This window comes from Galleria mellonella, unplaced genomic scaffold (assembly GCF_026898425.1).
Source record: "Galleria mellonella isolate WM207_F2 unplaced genomic scaffold, CSIRO_AGI_GalMel_v1 utg63, whole genome shotgun sequence".
Classification (NCBI taxonomy): Eukaryota; Metazoa; Arthropoda; class Insecta; order Lepidoptera; family Pyralidae; genus Galleria; species Galleria mellonella.
The window spans coordinates 9,302,844-9,327,575 of record NW_026442130.1 but is presented as its reverse complement, the minus strand read 5'-3'; the positions used below and the strand labels follow the sequence as shown (position 1 = coordinate 9,327,575).

The 24,732-nt window shown below is 31.4% G+C and overlaps 1 protein-coding gene across 8 annotated transcripts in view; it reads right to left on the bottom strand.

Moving 5' to 3' along the window:
- LOC113521990 (dystroglycan 1) overlaps positions 1 to 24,732 on the bottom strand; it is a 131,278-nt gene that overhangs the window by 39,006 nt on the left and 67,540 nt on the right. For 7 of the 8 annotated variants that reach the window (XM_031909989.2, XM_031909981.2, XM_031909982.2 and 4 more), the window contains one exon: positions 13,342 to 13,378. The exons of the other annotated variant lie outside the window; for it this stretch is intronic. The gene's annotated coding sequence lies outside the window, so the exon portion shown is untranslated. The remainder of the gene's footprint in view (positions 1 to 13,341; positions 13,379 to 24,732) is intronic. 8 annotated transcript variants of the gene reach the window in all.

Here is a 24,732-nt window from a genome sequence, read left to right as displayed (position 1 = left end):
ATGCAAATAGCGTAACAGTTTTTATATTAATCGAAGTATTGGCGACGTTTATCTGTATATAAGTTTATATAATTAGCTTGAATTTTGTCGATTATAACATAAATCATCAAAATAAACATAACAGACACTAAGACCCACTTTAGCAGCTATGTTTTTAGTAGAGAATGCAGATATTTGTTTCGTTGATTCAGAAGAACGCTATTTGATATTAGTATGTTCTTTGAAACAGAATGAGCAAATATATTTATACAATATTTTTGAAACTCAATATAACGCAAGACAAATATTGAGAGGACTCTAGAAAAAAAAGAAGTAAATATTTACTTTTTATTAGTAATGTACATAACATACGTATAATGGCTTGTTAGTGAATGTTAGCTGTATTCCAAATCGTGGAATGAAACACTGCAGTCTGTGTACAGGGGGAGCGAAATAATCGAGGCCTTCAAAGGAACGGAACCCCTCTGTTTGGGGAGTAAATGCAATCTATTGAAAGTGCGAAAGTAATTTAATCTTTAAATATCGAGTTTTGTTGACGAAACATAAAAGATTCTGAAGTCGTACAAAATTATGTATAAGTTATACATAATGGTTTTGGTTTACATGTAAAATTGAATAGACTTAACAGGTATATTTAGGTATGGGTACATTTAGTCTTTACTGAAGACGTCAATTCATTTGTAAGCATTTTCTTTTTTATGACAAGTTTACTAATCTTTTCTTTATAGTATAATATTTTATATATATAATAATATTTATATTCTATAGTGGAATTTGTAACAACAAAACGAAACTGTTTATAGATGTTAAGAAAAAAGACACCGAAAGTTTTTTTATAAAGATTCCTTTCATCAATTTTTCTACGAAACTCTTTTATTTATTTTTTTTTACAAAAAAAGGACTGTAGAATCTAAAACCTCTTTTTTAAGGTCGGCTAAAATATATACGCAATATATCATTATTCGGCAATTAGTAATATATCTATACCTACTAATTTATAGTGATATAAATCGCTCAGCGTAGCGTTTAGCGGGTTACGTTGGTATTTAGGTCAACTTGTAATCAAGCTTCTCATAAACCTAGTTCACTTTGGGCATAGATAAAGGAATAAGCTAGTAAGTTTTTCTATGGTTTAGGTATGAATTATATTATATAATATAATTATTATTATATAATATAATTATTATTATATAATATAATATGTACTTGACATAAGTACCGTAATTGCTTGAGAAAAAAAAATTAGCAATGTTTTGAAGGGAGTGTTCTATACAATTACCAGAGTTGGCCATTTAAAGTTGCATAAAAAATTATAAATGATTTAAAAAAATTAGATTCTTACTATTATAATTTGAAATATTGAATATTAATATGACAAACTCAACATTTTTCATCGTCTATTTTTTCTCGATAAAACATTCCTTTAAAAGGATACTAATGACAACCTAACTGTATAGAAATTTTAACTGATCATTTATAACGTTAGTCTGATTCTATTACTGATATAGTAATAACACTGACATTGTAATTTTACATATCTTGAATATACGACCCAAATACGCGCAGTTTTAGGGGAACTATGTATTTAGGTCAGCTTGTAATCAGAATCCCCATAAAGGTGAATAATTCACGAATGTAATATCTGATTGAATTTCGTGCGCTAATGTCCTTGCGTGCAGGCGCAGGTATTTCACAACTTTTGCTATGAAGATAAGCTATCTTATTATAATAGACCAGTGAGTTAAAAATACTGAGCCACCTACTTATAACTGATATAAATGCATCTGTGGTGTCTCAAGTCTTTCGGCTGAAATAAGAATAGCACAGGTTTATGTCAGCAACTCCAAAAAGGAAGTTCTCAATTTGTCTGTATATTATTTTTTTAAGTTATATGATATCTTCTTAAATTCTGTATAGATTTTAATAATTTTTATAATGATATATAATTTATTCACGTTTTGGTTGTATATAGATTTTGCAACAACTAATTTGTTTCAAGCTGTTTTGCTAGAAAATAAACTCAATGTTAATGAAAATAAAATAAACAAATTGTATCTACAAATATATTTATAAACAAAATAAAAAAGAAATCGATCAATAATGAAAATTTTGGTCCGTAAAAATAAAAATGGACATTATTGTATTATGATAAAACCACTTATTTTGTTTTAAAGGATAAAAAAAAATTCCACATTGGTTTATATATGGAGATATGATGTAAAAAAATACAATCGAATTGGTAACTTCCTCATATTTTGAAGTAGGTTCAATAGACTTTTTAAACAGTTTTAGTTTCAATTCAATCTACTCCTCTTATATTTGTATATACCACGTAGTAGTTTTAGTTAAAATCGAGATTATAAATAAGAATATAAAAACTGTAGAAATTATTATAAATTTTTATTTTCAAATGACATTTTTAAATTGTAATAACGAAATTTTAACATTATACAAATATAAATACAGAATATCACCCACAAAAAAAAAAAAACACTAGCAATTCTGAGAACAATCTTCAAGAAGTGCAGTCTATTTCGACAGCGGAAGTCACGTGTTTCGCTCGCGCCTGTATGCATCATAATGTCATTCTCAGTACTGAACGAACAGTGAACATATTTGAAATAATGTATGCAGTAGTTCAATCTACGTATAGTATGAATCAACTCTCATCATTCATTTAATGTATTTGAAATAAAATAGTTAACAAATGTGTGGTATTGGTAAAGACTAATCACAATACCAAAAATGAGACACTTTTAAAATTTATTTATTCTTTTAAAATTTAATATTTTATGGGCAGTGTTATCATGTTCCTATACAGTTAGCCCTATACAGAAGCTACTAATTACTTAGCGAGCTATGGAGATAGCCCTCTCCATAGCTTGGAGTTTCTTTGCGTGATGGAATCTGAAATGAGAATATCCTAAGAAGAACTAAAGTGACTGACATAACCCGAAGAATAAGCTAGCAGAAATGAAGAACCTACAATCGACGGGGAAGAAAGGTTTTTGAGTGACGATCCCGTACAGGCAAATGCAGTGTAGGATGACTCCCACTAGATGGAGTGACGACCTAAAATGCATTACAGGGAGTTAATGGATGCAGGTGGCTCAAAACCGTTCCTTACAGCAGCCTATGAGGGAGGTTTATGCTCAGCAGTGGACAGTTAACGGCTGATACGATGATGACATGATGATATATTTAAAAATTCGCTTTGCGATATACTTGGCGGTGGTAGAAACTATCGCGTCAACGGCTATTTTCTAAGATGCTTATTTTTCAAACATTTTACTGATCTGTATTAAGAGAGACCGTGAACTAGTTTAAAATAAAAACACCACCTCTACTGAACACACAACGTCCACTGAAAATTGTTGTTGAATAATATTTCTGACTGTAATTGAGAAATTGAACTACCGTTAATTTTATGTAACTATTGTACTTTGATGCTATAAATACGTGCCACATTAGTTGTTCGGAGCTTTGTTGGTCGCCATCGATAGAAGCCCACCCAAGGGGCTATTGTACGTAATGTGAAAGGGCGAGTAGTGTATTGTTCTTTTATGGGGGTGCACATATGATGTTAGTGATTTTTAGTGATAATTTGTCATTAACATTTTTAATATTTTTTTATTCGCCTTATAAGGCGAAAGTTACGTATTAGTATCTCTCGGCCGAAAAAATTGTTATTTTTTTAATAAATAAATTTATATGGACTTGGAAATGGCAAATAAGCAGACGGTCGACGGTGATGATTGCAGAGTACACTGTGACGCCAATGGTACCTCACATGCGTAGATTTACTTTTAGGTTGAAGAACAACCATTTGCATTCATTTCTTATTCGGCAGTTTTTGAATTTTTAATTCTTATTATGAGATCGTTGCTTGCTCAATAATCAACACTTAAGAACATTTCTCCATAGAGATACCGATAGAGAGCGGGAGAAAGCAGATTAAGCACTGATAAAGTCGAGTAGTATTTTGACATATTTTTCATACAAGGTATAGAGACATTATGGCAACTCTGTTAAAGACAATAACTGTTATTTTTTGGAACGCTGTTGGTTTTCCAAATAAATAAATAAACTCATTCACAAGTATTGTTTTGTAGACAAAGTTAAATATGTTTTTCTCATCTTTGATGGAAAGGTTCACCCAAGCACGGTCTACTTGTGCACAGCAAAATTCTCTAACTTTAACCAATAGACACCAAGACAAAGGAAAACTTCGCTTGGGTAACGAAGGAAGGAGTTTGCTGATGAAGGAAGTGTCGGTATTCGTGTTCATCAAATAAATTGCCGGTTAGAATTACTATAGTCTACATTGACGTTCCACGAGTTACTTTAATTTCGTTTGCCAACCCGTGTTGATTTTGTTTTTATATAGCAGCAATAATTTTGATTTTAAATAGACATGTATATTAAAACAAAATGTACAAAACTGTAATGCCAGATATATATTTATAGTTAGAGCTATTATCTCAAAAGTTGTCGTAGTAATGACGTGATTTGTGTTCAATACCGAGTGTGTATGTATATATAGATATTGTAATTGGTATTATGTTTATAGTAGTGGACGTCAATTATAAGAAATAAATATAAACTTTAATCAGGAATTAGTATACAGAACAGAATAACATCGTCGACAGACGGATATATACATACACCGGTAGTGTGATCTTCGACGCTATCGATTTGCGATCAAATTGAAATCATCTCGAGTAGACGTCAAATTGACGTTCTTATAACTGCTTCGTGATTTTGATTTGATCCTAATTCCAACGTTTGTAAATTCCAAACCATTCATAGATATTCAAACATAGTTTCAATATCTGATGATCCAAACCAATATAGATACGATTCAATACCGCGTCAAAGCATTATTACCCAAGCCTAATAGGTGCTATCATTGGATTTCGATTTATTATACCAGTTTCGATACACCTTCCATAAGTAGAATCGATCTCTTTTATAGCGTCGATATATTTCTTTCTATAAGCACACGTTGCTTGTTTGTATATGTCCTAGGTTAGTTATCTGTCTGGTTTCTGAAACTTTTACAATGTCAAAAGTCTGTCTATTTTCACAGCGGATGTTTTACGGTCCAGTCGTAAATTATCGCCGTGCCTATTCCCCCTTTATGACTGTACGCTTAAATCGTTGGCAAACACACATAAACATAAATGTTGTGCGTACCTTTTAGACATAATAAAATAATCCGTTATTTGACTAATTGTGAGCAATTCGTATAAGTAGTTAAGGTACTAACATTAGTTAAATAAAGGATATTGTCAAATATTTTGTAAATCTATCATTATCATTACCCATGAATCGTTTGTTGGGTTATCTAGAGATCACAATAAGAGCTACGAGCCATCTGGTAAATAGGTTGGTCAAAATCTGCGACGTCGATGCATATAAAAATCCCTAAAATTTACATTCCTCAGAAAACTTACTTAATAGAGAATTAAAAAATTTAAAAAAATATCAAGTCTGGAATCGAATGATTACCACAAATATAACACTACGTACTTACGTAAAATATAAATCTATGACGTTATGTTTTTCCATAATTTTGGCAAGTTGTCAAATGTCACTGGACAGGGCAGTCATAAATGAGTGCATGATGCCCTATATTTTCAATACCTCTTTTTATGCTCTGTTACACCTTATTTTTCTGTAACACCGTATTTATCAATACGATCGTGATGTCGTTTATCTTTATGGATGACAGTTGTCACTGCTAGGCGAGTCACCAGCTGGATTGATAAATAGGTACATGAGTTTGAGTCCATGTGTTACAGTATAGTGCAAGGCCAGAACACTTCGATTACTAAAAGTTACTATATTCGCATAAATAATTAAGAAAATATCATCTTATCAAAACAGTAATGTTCAATACATTACTGTTGGGGGGAAAGGGATTGTTAGCAAAGGAGTTTGACAGCCCCGTTGCTAGCAATATACCCCATTACGTCGACCTCCACGTGGTTCCCCCTGATAACCATCGTGAACCAATTCTTGTTGTTTGTCACGATGGGCTAACTGACCTGCTTCATCCTCACCTATCATCCTTCACTAGTGCCCCGCCTGTGTATACCAATAGCGCGGGCGGGGTTACCATTCCATTATCACCCATAAAAAAAATACATTACTGTTATACATTTATTTTATAGTAGAAACTGCCTAAATGTCATCTGTCGCCCGCATAATGGAGTATAATCGTCTATAAACGCATAGAGTATAATCATGAAAAAATCGGGCAAGTGCGTGTCGGGTTTGCGCAATAAGAGTTATACATTAAGATTTCATGAAACAAGTATAAAAATTAACACAAATTATAAAATCAATACAGTTTATATCAATCAGATTTAAATGTAATATTAACTTTCATTTTTGACGGCACGCAAGTTACCACTTTTCTTAGAATAACTGTAATAAAAATGACTGATGACGACATAATAATTGGAGGTATAGTGATTAGTTGAATGAATACAATTACAATACAATTTTATTCATATATATTTTATATTTTTCTGATTAACAAAGATGATTATAAAAAAATAATTATTGTGGCATATGTAACTCGGTATATTTATAAAAATGCAGTGTTATCTATATTTTATATACGTTGCCTTGTATTCTATTTCTAATGTATGTTATATATGGGTTAGTGTAAACATGAGAAAGGACTACATTGGTTTGGGGCATTAGGAAAAAAATTCGGATGAAATAGATATATAAAGTAAAAGTAGAAGGAAAGGATGCAGGTACTGGATTTTTTTCCAATGGACCTAATGAAAATGGAACTCCGTCTACACAATCAGTTTACGTTGGTTGATACCAGTAAGGGGTGGTAATAGGGAAGGATGATAGTAAGTCAATGTGCCCAACATGATGAATAATCACTAGGAATTAACTAAGATGGTTTCTAGCGTGGAGTTCGATCTAACAGGGTACTACAACGCTTTTTCCTCCAGGTTCTAAATTAGGATTAGATAACATAGCCTAGATTAATCTATAATGATTACTAAGACTGTAATCTGAGAAACTAAGACTAAAGGACGACGAGCTCTGTAAGTAAAACTGAGGATAAATGCTTTAAGCAGTGGGATGTTTTTGCTTATCCATAACAAACATAATGAGAACATTTACGAAAGATAATTATTGTGAAAAAATTTCATTTTCAAGCAACTCGCATCTGTCATGTGCCGCTAAATGTATAAAAAAAGTTTATGTTTCAGTCGTTTCAGTAGACAGACATTACCAGAATGAAAATTAAAAACGTGCGACGCTGGCTGCATCTAATGAAAAAATATTATTCATTCGGAACTACGAAAAGGACGAAATGACAGTTGATTTTAGACGATGTAGGTACACAATATTTAGGGACGAACGGAAATTGTTTCTGCCATCTTCAAAAGAGAAAGTCTTAATAATTTTTATCGGTATTCGTTTATTTCCATGATAACAGAAAAAAATCGTGATTCAAAAGAGATCAGTTAATAGAAATTCCCGATATATAGGCGTCTCATACATTTAGACTAATGTTGTGAATTGCGCTACCGACCCTTTTTAAGTGACAGAACTTCTTAATTCCTCTGTATTATTATTACGAGATTACATCACCAATAGTGAACTGATTTTGACAATTATATTAAAAATCGATAACATTTACTCCATGTTGATCCCATTTTTATTTTATGTTGATTGTTGTTGCCGTTTTCTGCGAAGGAATTCTTGCCATTTGCTAAGCAAAATCTACTTGGAAACACGAAATATTTTGAATCTGTTTTTACTATGAAATATATCCTAATAGTGACTTTATTTACTGACTGTGCATGTACCATTTAAAATACATTTTAAGAAAAAACAGTTTATAAAATCAACATGGTTTATTTAATTCAAATACAAATGGAATGTGAATTAAATATCTAGATAAGTAAATACAATAGCGTCTATTATCTCTAAGCAGTTTGAAACCACGATCAGCATAACAACCAAAATACCTACGTTGCTTTATGATTCACGTAACGCAACCAAAATACCCCTTTTTGACGCCAGAACTATACAGCTCATTGTATGACAGAAATGAGGTCAAACTTGTTCGTGTTGGTACATGCAATAAGTGTTTCATAACGTCAAGGAGTTTTCTGTCGAGATAGTGGCATCCTTATTAATATTGATATTTTTTTCTTAAAACATAAACCGTGACTAACTATTGATTACTAATCTCACTGTTCTTATTTTAAAATAATTAAAACGCACCGATAGATACATTATATTAAAAAAGAAATTAAAACACTGAAGGGCGTCGTTTACAAGTTATTTTGCCTTGCAATAACGATATCGGTATCAATCATAACATCGTTAATAGGGAACAAAAACGTATCAGAAATCGAAAATTATCGCAAAAAGAATTATCAAAACTGATTCAGATTTGAAGATGTGTAACATAACACAAAAAGGACAAGCTAATTGAGAATTTTCTTTTGGAAACCTCTGAAAAATATTTTAATAATTGCCATAGTTTACATTCAATTTTAGACGACTATGTAAGAGCGTTTTCTCACGTTCCGCCTATTGGATACCTGGCGATGAGTAGCCGGTTTCATTATGAGATTTCACATGTCCAAGCGATTGTCTAGGGCGACTGATAAAAATACAGTTAAATACAAAATTTGTAAGATAATCGCGAACAAATAATTCAAAAAGAAAAAAAGGTTTGGTAAGACACTTCGCGGTTATACTTATCAACCGGCTTCAAAAAGAGGAGGTTCTTAATTTGGTTGTATTTTTTTATATTTGTTACCACATAACTCTGTCAGTTTTAAACCGATTGGGAAAATTATTTTTTATCTAAAAGTGACTAGTAAGATCTAAGTGTATGAAGGTACGCGGTCACGGGCTCAGACTACAAAGCTTTCGGGATCTTTTAGTTCCGAGAAAATAGAACATGTTCTGGAGGTATTCGGGTAAAAATAAGCTCCGAGACACTCCAGATGGTAGACACAATTTAGTCGATGTAGGAAATATTCAAATGCATGTTTGAGCAACGGCTTAAATCCGGGCCCATTTTTTACCCGGTCTGAATTATTCAGGATGCATAGTCTGAGCCGTATACTTCGCCACCGGGTTCCCGGGTAGCCAGAACGTGTGAAATGGCACTAAGTATGTAAGATAAAATTATACATATTATAGATATAACCCAAAATATAACATTGAATGGTAATTCCGCTTGCGCTATAGATTAGTTGATAGTGAATGATTAATTCACCAAGAACAAAGATGAAATGATGAAGAAGAACAAGAATAACTACGATGGTTTGTTTCCCAGGACTTATAACATTTAAAACTTACAATTTATCATTTTTAATTGCTATACTATTTTACGCATGCGTAGTGACAATTTCATCAAATAAATAAGGTAGCTGCTCCACCGGCAGGGCAATAAATTAAGTACCTTTTAACATATAATATAAAATTTGTCACTCCATAGGCTATGTTTACAATTTACGGCCTTTTTATTGCTTAAAATGATCATTTCTAGATCAGTTGGAGATTGCAATTATAGATAAAACGATAGAAATGTTATTAAACGGCCTATAAAAAGAGAAGCTTACTTTGAATTTTATTAATAACTGCAAGGTCACTTGCTGTATTAAATATAAACAGATATATTATCAAAACGTCGTAACATTCCGTCGAACAGGATTTTGCCACTATTATGCTTAAATAAAATATCTAAACCGGTATTCATTTATTACCAGAGGAAGACTTTGTAAAAAAAGTCTCTTGCCAATGCACTCTTGCACCTCTGTCCAATTCGTATTTCTACCGTAAAGCAGTTGCGTTTGCATAGCTGTGTTTCTGTTTGAAGAGTGGGATATGACAATTAATTTACAGGGTACAGAGGAAATAACACCCGAGTCCTCAGGAATGGCAACGCATGGAGAGTATCATGGGCGAAACAGTATACTCTGTTATGTTCATGGTAGTGCTCATGTCTATAGGCGACGGTTACCGCTTTCCACCAGGTGGGCTGTCAGCTTGTTTGCCATTCTAAGTTGTACAAAAAAAGCTGAATTTACAGAACTAATAATTATAATAACTACTATAGTAACATCATCATATCAACCTTTAACCGTCCACTGCAGATCATAAGTCTCCACTTTGGGAGATTTTGCCAGTAGTTGCCACGCTTGGCAGGCGCATTGGTAACAGCAGTGAGGCTTTAGAGAGGTTTTAAGAGGGACGCTGCTGCTCATCTCACGCTTTCCTTTAGTCAGTTCTTACGACACCCACGGGAAAGGAAGGGGTGGCTTATTTTATGCCGGGAACACACGACTGTATTATATATATATATATATATATATATATATATATATATATATATATATATAATTCAATATAAACACACAACGTAAGAATAATGACTACTTATTCCTATTTATAAAAACTACTCCATTTTAAATTTCCATTGAGATTTTTGCAGAATATTGCATATATTATTTTTAAAATTGATGTCCTACTTTTAACTTTATATATATGTATAACGGTAAATTTTATAAAGTATCTTTGTTGTTTCCGACAATTGTTTCAACTTCATACCGAAGTTTTATTCAGGGGGCGTGCGGCGTTTTGGGTCATTGCCCCTTGAAGACTTACGGATGAAGTAGATACACTATGATATTGTTCATGAAAAAATAATAATCTTCAATATAGGAATTAATTACTTCGATTAAAAAAGGAATTATCAAAATCGGCTTAGAATTACTGATATTAAAGGTACAAGACGACGGATTTTTGTTTTTTACACTATAAAGATTTCTGTATCTGCAGTCTTCGATTAAATTCGCAACAGTATTTTCGTAAACAGACTGGAAATCATTTAAATAATATCGTTTACTTGATCACAATACCTAAAATTACTGTGGCATTATTTCTAGTCTAAACGATTTATGAATATTAAACAAAATATAATAAAGAGCTTAGAATAAACTTTAGTTTATTCAAGTACTTTAGCAAATAGAATGTTAATAGTCATAACTATAATAAAATGTCATAACAGAATTCAAAAAGTTTTTAATACGCGAGGATAAGTGTAAAGTTACAAATAATAATAAAACCAATAACGGTTTTGATTGATTGACAAGGCGACTAGTGCTTGTAATGGTATTAATTCTTATGGTAGGTATACTTATTATAAAAGTGATTATGATATATGGGTATATCTTTTTTGTGGATGTATAAATGTATTATATATTAGAAAGGAGTCAAGAATCTCCGGTACCGACGTGCGTACGTAAGACAAGTTATGATAATGCATGAAGCAAAGAATCTAGCACTCGGTTCACTCTGCCTATCATAGAAGGGATTCAGCGTGAAGGTAAATTTAAATCATAAATGTAAAAGCGAGATTGCTACCTCTCAGCAATCGTTTATAAAAGTATTGTATGCTGTGTCTGTGTGAGATGAAGGGCATAGATGTAGCCGGTTATTATGATTTACTTAACCGAATTACCTCCCTATACGGCAGATGCATGTTGTGGTGAAATTTATTTGTCTCGCCCTGGTACCATTATTTCGAGCCTTTTAAGACTACAACAAATGGGGCTTGAAACGCTATGCAGCGAAATATTGAATTGAGATGGGCGCTTTTAATTTGCAAAACCTAATGCGAATAATGAGGTCTTATGAATTATTGTTCAGGACGTTTAAGGTAAAACGGAAACGTCTGTATAAACTAAATATTTTAGAACAGTACAATAATCATTAGTAAAATTGCAAATCACAGTCCTGATTAGAATCCTATGTATTTTTTTTATTAGTTAACTATTATCTCTTAATAATTATGCAGCTGATGAAGATAACTCTATAATATAAGACCCTGAAGACCCGTATTTGCATGTCTACTTACAAATTCACGCTCTTTAAGAAATAAAATATAAAACTGATAGTGACAATTTATTGTTGTCTGGTTAATATGAAACAGACTTCTTAGAAGTATTATAAAGACATGTTCCGATGTACAATGGTTGATATGAGCTGAAAGGGGTCTGCTTGTGATATATTATGTTTTATGTAATGTCTAGACAGGTCGCTAAACTCGAGGGGCATCCGCAGATTTATGTAGTCTCCCTCAAAGATTCCTGGAATCTTTTAACTTACCTCTCCGGTTTTTATAGAAATAAAACTATTAGCCAAGTTATGTACTTCGCTCAATCTTAGTAGTATAAAATATTTAACGTTAATTAGCGACAAACTAAAAAAAAATTATTCATTTTAGAAGATAATAATAGTATTCAAATAAATTAATTCAAAACATAAATCGATATTATTTTAATACATGTAGTGAATACATTTGTTACTAACTGAAATATTGCATATGATATTATCAAATAAATTATGCCAGCTGCAATTTATATAAGCGTTGATGTAGACTAATGTATAACATCATTTGCTGACAAGTAATCTTAATGTTTATATTTAATCAGATATCGCCTACGTTCATTATAAAATACGAAATCAGCACTGAAAGATTAATTTAATTGAGTGGATACTTTTAATGCTGGTTTAGCGTAGAGACTATAAACATTTGTATACGGAATTAAATCAACTGTGTGGCAGATGAATAAAGTGTGATTTTATTACTTTTATAAAAACACAAAGTTAGTAAATATTATACAGTATTTTCTACACCACCCCAAGATTCATCTGAGTAACTCTAAAGTTGGTAGACGAAAATTCCTCTAGGGATAAGTCTGCAATTGTATTTTCTCTTTTATAATGTATTACATTTTTTTTCTGTATAAAAATTCTACAAAGAAACAAAATGAAAATTTGGTCGTTACACCTGGACTTTACGGGAATTTCATTTACAATAGGTTATTTGAAATGTGGATGCAATGAAATGCACTTTACGGTACACAAATAAGAAACTATAATTGTAGAATAAATAAAATGCAATAAAATTACTCATAACTATTCTATAAACTATTAAACAATTGCTTTTTTGATTATTATGTTGATTCAGTTATTAAATTTTATAATCAGAGTATATAAGTTATATATTTCGTTGACAATTAACTCATTGCGGGCATAATGAGCAACGTGAGTTTTAGATATTTGAGTATCTGACACGCGCTGACAATGCCTCTGCACCTGCGGGATTCAATGGCAATAGTAAATCGAAATCTAATAATTACTAAAAAAGAAATTAACAGTGGTATAAAAAAAATTGAATTTTTGGTTACACTAATATATTCAATATATTACCAAAAGATTGAAGGTATGTTTGAGAATATCAAAGAGTCTGAGAGTACAAGAATGAATACTTACTTGTTTAAATTAAGCCGCCGTTACAGGAACTTTAAACCTGGAAAAAAAATAAAACGATTAGGGGTAAGTTAATAAAACGTACGTACGTATGAAATTTAGTGATAGGGAAGTATATGTATATTGTACGCATATTCATTTTAGTTCAACTTATATTTAGCTTTTATTGAAATAAAGTTTATAAAAGAATAATTACAATATTTAAAAGTTCTTTTATGCTGCACTTATATTCATATGTGTCTTATTTTCTTTGTTCATATTTTAATACTTTTATATTGAGCACGAATAATATCATATCCGATTAAAATCGTGGAGTTACCTAATAGAATTGTTGCAAGGAAATCGTGTAATACAAGTTAACGCATTGCATAGTTGAGATGAAATTGGCACGGAACGGACATATCTGGTGGTACGAGATTAGAGATGCAACTGGATGTGTTAATTTTAGATATGGAATCTCCGCCACGGAAACAAGTTGTGTGCATAGCGGACCGGATTCACGTTAAGTACGTAGGCGTACTTACTTTGATTGCATACTTTTAAAACGTTGATCAGTATCAGCAGCTGGATTATTACAAATCGACTGTTAACTTTAGGAGATATATGTAGAAAAAATTTAACAAAACGCAAATACTTAATTCTGCTGGTATTTCAAAAAGCAAAATTTGTATTAAAAAAAATAATTCTCAATATATTGATGTAAAAATTATTTCTGTACTTAGGACAGAAGTTAAAGTAACATTTTTTTAAACGTCAGGAAGTTTGGTTAATAATCGAATTGGAATAAATCAAGTTGTAAAAGAAGCTTTCATCGACAGTGTTAATTACATGTGCGGTCAAAGCGTTAAAGCCAGTTAGTTAAGCTAAGTTTCCCTTATCGAGTAAGTTCTTATTTTAGTATTAAAAATATGATTGAACCGTACCCGTATTTTGATTACTGCAAATGGAATAAACGTAAGTGCAGATCTGATACCACAACACTAAATAGATGTGAGGTAAAAAAAGTAAAAAACGGCTAGGCGAATAACACAAAACGTTACACTTTTTATTTTAAAGCGATTTCAATAATGACTACTTAATTTGACATATATAATGTGATATCTTTATCAATTCAGAACCCATTTTGTTATTAATTTATTCCCATATTTGGCCCACATGTCTTTGTCAAAAAGACATACGGAAAGAAAAACTGCAAAAATTATAACACATATATAATAACTTTGTAAGACACAAATTAGTTTGTTTTAATTTGTATATAAAAATAAGTATGACTATGTTATTATATCATTGTGAATCATATCTAGTTAGGTAAAAAGCACTTACGTTGATAAATCGCATAATAAAGACGCACCAAGGGACTAAAGTATATGTGCATATTAATTATTCACATAATAAGTATAGTTTTCTAACATCATTGTTTTTGTAAAGCTCTGTTTCCACTCGAGAATAATGTTTATTACAAGTTTGTTGGCGATTAGAGCGCGCCGGTGCTAGATCCGCTCACTGCCTACTGTAACATTTGACCCAATTCAGAGTTCTGAATAGATTATAGAATGCGTGTTTACAAAACTATTACGAATACGACTTTTTTATATTACGACTTGTGCGTAATTATATAGTGATACCAATGACCGCGTTAATCGATTCATTTATGTTTATTTATGCGTGAAATTATGATTATTTTATATCCTACGCATACCAGTAGCCGAAGCAAATCAGAGGAGTTAAAAAGCAGATTTACGTGAATCGTAGTAAGATTTATTTCGTATAACACGCCAAGATTAATAGGCATCTCCCGCTGAAGGTGTAGTATTAATAGACTAACACAGTTTTATCGATGGATTTCGTGCAAAGTATTTTTTAATCTACCAGGTCTCGAGTTACCAAGATGTAAATGCAATGTAAAGTAAAAATAAATACGATTTTTTTTACCTACTTAGCAAATTTTTATGAAAATACCAATTGACAAATTATCATCGAGCTTTATTTTTTTTTTATACAAAATAGAAATACAAGTAATTAACATTATTTATTGTCATTATTTTTTTGTCCCAACTTTGCACGAGACCCAATCTCGAATTGTATTAAGCAATTAGAAGAAAGTCTTGATGGAAACAAGAAATGCCCATAAATAATGCAGTCATAACGTGATGTGTCACATCTGACAAAAAATATATGATGCATTTGTCTACGCATCAATATATTGATTGGTTGAGATTGAAATTATTCTGTAAATTATGAGCTCTAAATATAAAGGAAAGTTTCCGTTTATTTGATTTCAAAATACTCACGGGATATGGGTTTTTGTATATTGCTTTTTATAACGTGATATGGATATGACTGTATTTTAAACAAATCCTGTCACTTGGGCCTATTTCAAATAAATTACCTAGTAATATTGCATTTAGAAATCTTAATCTTTCGACATTTATTTTTTCTAAATTGTACAAGACTACAAAAATCATAAATTAAAAATTTATGATTTTTGATTGATTTGATTTTGTGAGTCTTATACACACGGACGCACGAAAGCACATACACACACATATATACATACATATATATTGTACTTATAAATATATTTTAACAATTTCGTTTTGTATTTCAAAATTAAACCAAAATAACTTTATTCACATAGGTCCGTTATAGACTCTTATGATACGTTACTTTAATATGTTTCAATTTTATACTTATATACCAGTTTCTTATACTATTCAGGACAGGACTAGAAATAATAAAATATGTGATATGGAAGCATGAAATCTCCTCACTTATCAACTGCACCGCATTACGAAACTAACGTTTAAAAGCTTTTCGTATATTTATTTTCAAACTTTTGCAATTCCGCTTTAGTTTGGAGCGGGATAAAATTTATGTAAAACGCTTTTTACTTTAAGTAGTTGCCACTTAAACAGTTCTAACAGTTTCGTTATATATTAGTAGATAAGTACCTATTGAATTGATAATAGGGTCACTCTAATAGAAAAATAAATGCTATTTACAGTTTACATTCGTTTGTAAGTTCTATTTTTGGACATTATTTTTAACAGTTCGATTTTTATTTTGTAGATTTCACGAAGTCGATTACAGTAATTTGATTTGATAACGTTAATTTATTCAACTTTACAAAACAAATAAAACATCAAAGCTGTGAAAGATAAAATAAAAGAAAGGATATACAATTTTGTTTACTTTTCAAACATTGCTATAAAATAAAATAAATAGGTTTTATATAATTTAAGTTTCTGTTCTACAAAAAGCAATTTTATTTAGGGATAAAATATGGGACGTTGGAGTAACCCTATCATTCGATAAATAAAATGAAAGTATGTTCGGCATTGGCGAAAATAACTCGTTTATTTATTACGCGTGCCAGAAAATAAATCGTAATAACGGCCCCTGACTGCTGCTACTGCTCTCATCTGTGGGCCGAGCCACCTGGATACCAGCTTGGTCTTCTTGACTCGGTTCAAAGACGGACTTTGAGAATTATTGATAAACTCAAGCTCACAGACGGTATCGAGCTAAGTGTAAGGCAGGACTTTGCTTCCCTTTGTGCGTTTCACCGCTTGTACAATGGATTGTGTTCTGAGGAATTGTTCAAAAGGATGCCCACAGCCATTTTTTATAATCGCACCGTTCGCTATCGACAGGGAATTCATCCTCACATGCTAGAATCTAAATAGTCGCGTAGTGTAGTTTCAGAGATTTCTCCCTTGGACATTCTGGTTGCGGAATGAGCTCCCTGTTGAGATTTTCTCGATTATAGTATGGGGTTGTTCAAAAAGGATGTATTAAGGTTTTTTCAGTATTGGTAACGCGCACATGTCACTTCTAGTGTTGCTAGTGTCCATAGACTATAGTGACCGTCAGACGGGCTGCACGCTTGTCTACCACATTCGTGATATAAAAAAATATGGGTGATATTTATATTTTAAAAAAATTGTCCTCGCTTAAAAAGCTCAACTTTAAAAAGATTAGAATCGACAAATAGTGCGTGTTATGTTTACAGTTATTACAGAAGTTGGTAGCTAATACACAATAGGAGGTTTATTCGTTTTTATAAGTCTGAACATGCAAAAGAAGAGTTACAAAGCTATATTATGAGCGCATAAAACGAAAATCTACTGAATACAAAAATGACGCATACAGCATTAATAAAATTCCAGTTACGTAATATTCAAGATTAATGCTCCTAGATGAGTTTTCTTAGATATGTTATGGTTGAATCATAAACGAAACAAGGGGTTAAAAAACTTGTTTTGCACGAGTCGTTATCGTTTCAATTTGGAGGGTTTATACAAAATGAAATCTATAATGATTCGCGTAAAGCGGTTTTTAACCCCCAGGTGAGTATGATAAGGCGACGAGAAGGAAAGTGGATAAGTGTGTCACATACTAAAGATTGCTACTGCATAATGCATGCCATTTGTCTGCTGGGAAAAGTTTAATATTATACGATATAACTTAATTACCGATATATTGTAAATTACAGTGTAATTAGAGAGAAAATATTGTATAATTTTATTATTATTGTATATAGTTTCTATTAGTTAACGTTATTAGAACGTTAAAATCTTTTTTGATAAATTATGGTTTTCACATTTACCATATGTATTTTGTCGTCACGGAGTTTGAAGCAAGCCCAAAATTTTATTTAATTTAGTATTTTTTTTTTTATTTTATGCGTTATGCGATAAAAGGTTATGCATACTCAATTTAGTAACTCTGCTAAGTAACCATAGAAAACATTATACATTTCATCACGAAGATATAACATTAACAATATAGCTTATCGCTGTAAGTTAATAGCGGGTTTAACACTGACTGATTGGGCCATAAATCGATAGCAGCTGTTACTGAAATTAATTTAACAGCCAATTTAAAAGAAATTGAAAATAAGGGATGCCGTGGATACGTGCTGGCGGTCTCTTTCACGACTGTTTTATGAATGCTTGTTAATAATAGGGTAATAAATAAATTAATGGCTATTATGTATGTCCTATTTAAAAGTCTATAACACATCAACTGAGCACTTAGCTATTATAATTTATTTGTTATTGAAAATATCAAATATATGTTTTAATTTAGAATTTATGACACAATAATATTCTTAGAAAATAAAAAGTCTTCAGGAAAATTTTTAAATGCGACTTTTGATTTTTTTTTATTTTTTCATGTAGATAAAAAATTAAATCATAATTGTCTTGCTGTTATCCTATTATTTGGGGTCGGCCGTCATATCCTATCAGCCGTCAGAACTCACATCTCTTTTATGTATATCATTTTTCAGACAGCCCATCCATCTCTTCTTTGATCATGCCCTCAATGTAGGTAATAAGATGTAAACATTTCAATTGCAATAAACATTTCTATTTGTCTAAATATAATTGACTCTTCCTCAGCACTATTTTTTACTTTGATGAAAAATGTTTTGAAATGGTAATAATATTAGAAAATGTTCTTCCGATCACTCCTCATCGATGTGTAGGTACAACTGAGTACACAATAACCAACAGTGAACTCATATAAAATATATGATTTTGTTACAACACCATTGATTTTGTTGTGTATAGATATAGTTTTGTAAAAGCGAGTAGGTAGCCTATGATGTCATCTGGGCCAGCGTTCAATTGTCGCTGTCGTGTTCAACTTACGCAACTATGGCACCGATGCGCTCCAACAAATGTAGAAATGTAAATAACTTTCACGGTCTTTCGCTGTACCGTATTTCTCATTAGGTTTTTAAATTCGCTCATTAATTTTGTATAGGGCGACTTTGTGTGAAGAGAAACAGCTTTATTTTTAATTGTTCTGCTGTGATATCTCATAAATTTTATGTTAATTTAGAAAATATGTTGATATTTACATTTAAATGTTATAATTTAGAACGTTAGATTTTATACAAAATTATCGTTTTCACTTACTAGTAATAGAAGTAAAATTGTTGTGTATCTATTTATAAATGAAGATTTTTTCTCTAATTACATTACCTCTATCTTAAATTTAATGATATGCTTTATTCAAATTAACAATAAGTGTGAAGTTATCATCAATAACACGATAAAAGTTCAACTTATCTTTTAAGTTAACCTAGTTTGGAATTATCAAAATACATATTATAAATCATGATATAGAATTTTCTGATATTTTTCAGAGAATTCAATTTTATTTTTAAATTAGAAAAGTAAGTCAGTTAATTTTATTTTAAAGTGAGAATAATTGACCCCATCAGCGAATAATTGCATTTGCTGTCGAAACGAATTAATATGCATCACAAATGTTTTATTAGAATAAAATCCGTTGTATTTAGTCTTATCATATGTTCTAAAGAACGTTTATCTACTTTGATATTTGAGATTTTCTCTAATATCAACTTTGTGAACGCGTTGATTAAAGTACGGTAATACGAACTGTACCTAAAATCAGACATCCCAATTGGCAGGCATTGATTGACAGAATGGGAAAATAAATATGAAGAAAATACTTTTACCAAACCCGTTTGGATAGAGATATTTGATATTAGTATCTATTTCTATAAAAAATAACCTTGTTATAATTCTCGCATCACAAAAATGCTCATAATTTACAAAGTACATGCTACAACTGAATGTTTAAAGAAAAAATCTTCCCTAAAACTTGTACCTTTAATTATGTGTGCAGAGTTATAAAAATAGAGAAAGAATTAAAAGCGATAAATGGACTGCGAATGGATGATGTAGTGAAAAAAGATAGAATGAGAAATGTATTGTAGTAGTAAAAGTATATTACACCTACTTAGAGTGAAAGCTGATATCCTTATAAGCTGGAGGGATGATAAAATTTATTTTGTGACTATACTCAAGTTCAAAAGATATAGTAAGTACTACGCATGTTAATTTTGAATAGACAAATATAAATCCATTCTAAAGGAATTTATTGTTTAAGATTCCTTTGACTTTAATAACATCACCGGAATGTTTCCCAACACCCTAATTTATTTAAGACGAGATGTACTCCATGAATTTACAATGTTCAATGTTCGATAAAACATTTTAGGAGGAAACCATTTTATTTGTAATGATGAGTCCTGTTTAATTTAATCGATATAGGTTAACGAATCCAAGTAAGTAATGATATTTATTATATACAGGAAATTAGTTTGCGAAACTGAACCCGCGGAGTATTTCAAGGAATACAAATGTTATTAGTTGCTAATGTATGTTACTCCCAAGAATATAAAATATAAATATAAGAAATATGTTTTGTAACTGGAAATGTATTTCAGCCGAATTACCAGAGACATTAGAATTTGAATTATGTATTGCACTATTACTTGAAATTGTTCCGAATTGACTATAATGTATATTAGACTAGGAAGAATTTAAAGTAGTAGCAAATTTTCAAAGATATCAATGCATACAACTAGCTGATGTCGACGAAGGCACGGCGTCACGCGTCGGTTACCTCCCAACCAAATTATTCGTTGACTGAACTGTCTAGCACCGACCCCGCGATTCGTCATATATAATGCATTAAAGCGTATTCAACGTCCGTTAACCTTAGTTATAGTCCTCTTAGAAGATAAAGATAAATTTTAGGTGGTTAAGTTCATATCCATTTAGTAGTATGCTGCGGTTTTGTCAGACTAAAGTATATTACGTTTATATTTTTATTATTATTTTTTATTATAAAAATATCAGAAATCAAATCAGTTCAGTTACCAAACATCTTTACACACTTTTACATTTATAATATTAAACAGGATGCCTAACTCGATGTATTGTGTCCGTAGAGAGTAGAGGCACTGGGAAAAAGGGATGATAAAAAATAAATAAAATATCCATATACTTAGGATTTAGATTTGTAAAAATAAGTCAGATGCTATAGCTATTAACATATAAATAATTATGACACAGACATTGCCCGCAGTCGGGTAAAAACCTTATTAATCATAACAAGAAATAAAAATAAAGCGTTAACATTTCATTGATAAAAATCGCAAGATTTATTACGCTCAACTATGCCTATTATACTATTATTTGACACTATTTCATCAAGATTCCTGTAATTATGAACTGAGAAGTTTGATTTAAGCGAGTTCAAAGAAAACTGAGCAGTAAAATGTTTATCTTTGTACCAATAATGTGTTTAGTAGATAACGTAAAGTGACACGGCAACGGCCGATTAACTGCTATTACTAAAGTGCATAGCGAATAAAATTACGTAAAGTTCAGTAAGGTTAATCGGGCTAATGACTGTTTTATTCTGTATTATTTATGGGTTGGGGATCTTATTGTCAAACATTTTTTTTAATACAGACGAAGCAAACGAGTATTCTGCCCGTCTGGTGGTGAATGGTTAGTGTAACCTATGGACACTTATAGTCTATGGAATATTTATGAATGAATATGAATATTTATTAAATTACACCTGTTTATTATATAACAGAGTGAATAAAGGTCTTCAGTTGAAAATTGAATAAAATCAGTACAAACGCTAAAGTAACAATAACAAACTAAGGATAACAATCTTAACAAATTTTAAAATGCTTTTATTTTCTATGTATAATTAGTAAGAAAATCATATTTCTCGATAGCTACTGGATTAATTAAAGGAAAAACTAAATACAATAAAACGAACGTATTCTACGTACAGTACAAATTATAACAGGCCAAGTCTCTTCAAGATAAAAACTACATGAAAAAAAAACATAATAGTAAGTTTAAGCTAAAGAACAAGTGTAGATCAGACTTTCAACGTGGAGCTAAGATAAGAAATACAAACAGTTGCGAAAGGATTCGAGTAAAGGATTTAAATTTACGATAACGAGTTTTCAGAGGAATTCAGTGGTGCATTGCCATCTATCCAAAATACGGCGCTTGCATATTTTTAAATGCTACCTTGTTCGAATCAAAGCCGGATGTAAGCCGTGAGAATGCAGAGGTTTATGACCAGTAGTAGACAGATATTTGTTAGGTGCGAATAAATTTGTAGAACTTTGTAAATAAGTAACATTAATATAGACAATCACGGGAAGTGGCATAATGGCAGGAGCGCCACAGTACCAACTCCTTCCGTTAGACCGCATTCAGAGTCGGGCGACTCGAATTATCGATAGTCAACGCCTTACTGTCCGACTTGATCCACTGAAACTGCGTAGAGATGTTGCATCTCTGTGCATCTTCTACCGAATTTATCATGGGGAGTGTTCTGAGGAATTGTTCGGATTGATACCTGCTGCTGATTTTCACCACCGTACAACCCGCCACAAACTAAAGTTTCATCCCAATCATCTGGACGAGTGGCGGTCTTCCACCGTGCGTTTTTCAAGGCACTTTCTTCCACGCACAACCATTCTTTGGAATCAACTTCCAGCAGCAGTATTTCCGAACCGATACGACAACATAACCTTCAAGAAAAGAGTATATTCCTTTTTAAAAGGCCGGCAGCACACCTGCAATGCCGCTGGTGTTGTGGGTGATCATGGGCGGCGGTGGTCACTTGCCATCGAGTGAGCCGCATGCTCGTTTGCCCCCTGTGTTGTAAAAAAAAAAAAAAAAAAAAAAAAAAAAAAAAAAAAAAAAAAAAAAAAATAGGAAGATAGTGATGTGTATCCTAATTTTTAATTAGGTTAGGTTTTGTAGGATGTAAGAATTTGGTAAGTTAAGCACCATGGCAACTTTGGTTAATAAATTTTAATGTGAGAGTAGTAACTAACTAAGCAGTAAACCTAAAACATTGTTAATACTTGTTTGAAGCTGTAGCGGACTTTTCATGTAAACCAGTCGGGCGCTCGCTTCCAGAAACTCTGGCTTGTTGCAAGTCATTTATTAGCCTTAAGATGCTTCAAGAATTTTGTCTACATAGAAGTTTGTTGTAATTTGTTGGATAATTTGACATACTAATATGTCCGTGCTATAGAGTATGTACGTACGTATTATATAAAGCTAGCTTACTTGACAAACGTTGTTATGCCTAAATATAATTCTTTTTTTTTTCTAAAAAATTTCAATTTTATTACAAGACTATAGATAAATTATTCAGAAAAATGTATAAATATGAAGGCAGAAAAGCAAGTAGTATGTAATATTAGTTTATAGTTTTTATATACCCTGTGAGTTTCTCTATTCAGCTATCTTTATACATATAATTACAGCAACTGTAACAAAGGATATTTCATGAAATTGTAAATGCGTTAAATGTATTTTATTAAATGTATGTATTATAACTAGGTATATATTATAGAAAAAAGCATGAAGAGACGAACATTTCTTTTTAAATAAAATAAAATTTATATGAATGAATTATCTCAACTAAGAGAAATAAATTTTATTTCAAAAATGGATAGCTAGTCATTTAAAACAACGTTCATTAATGGCATTACTTTTTACTGCTTGCATTGTGTTTGCTAACGAAGTGAACAATTAAAAACAGTGCCGTTTCAATTGCCAAGAGAATTCTTTTTGTTAAAAACAGTTAAAACATTTAGGTATTTGATTAGATTACTCTTTTTGGACTATATTTTTAGTTGAGCTACTGTGAGATATATCTACTGAGGAAACTCTTTAAGTTTGGTTATTTAAATAAAGCTAGAAAAATGTTTAAAGCGATAAGATAAACTCTTTTTTATTCGAAACGGTAATTTTGGTAGTTAGGGCATTTTTTTTAATGGGTGATAATGGAATAGTAACCCTGCCTGCGCTATCGGTATACGTTGGCGAGGCGATAATGATAGATGATGAAGGCAGGTCAGTAGGCCCATCGTGAAGACTTTGAAAAGAATTATCCACGACGGTTTCCAGGGGGAACCGCGTGGAGGTCGATCTGATAGGGTGTATTGCTAGCAATGGGGCCGTTCCAAACCATTTCTAACAATTCCTTTACTCCCTAGTTAGGGCGTTAAACACACCTTTGCGTTATGTACATTTTGAATTTTCACTTATCTCTTATTATCTTTTAATCTTATTACTTAAATTTTATTAGTAAAAGCAAACGTTTTTAGAGCCATCTTATTTGTTCCATTGCACACGCGAATAATTTTGTAATTTTTCTTTTGATTTAATTTAATTATGTAGATAAAACATATCTTGTACATATATAGATGATAAAAAGTCTCTTTTTCTGTTATATATATAGTTTCTTTCCTAGTATTTCTAAAGTTTCTGCAAAAAACAAAGCGTATTTCTTTGTAATTCATTCCCTAGGATTATTCTGGGAAATCAAAATGGTTCACAATACTTTTTTTGCATAAAATGGTCATATCTCTCAACCTCTTTCTTCTTTTAGGGCCACATTGAATGAACCCTTATTTCTATACATTTATTACGAAATTGGAAATATTATTATATCTATGCTTATTGGAGTTTATGTTTAAGGTTGCTAGAATGTTGTTAGACCTGCTAAAATACAATA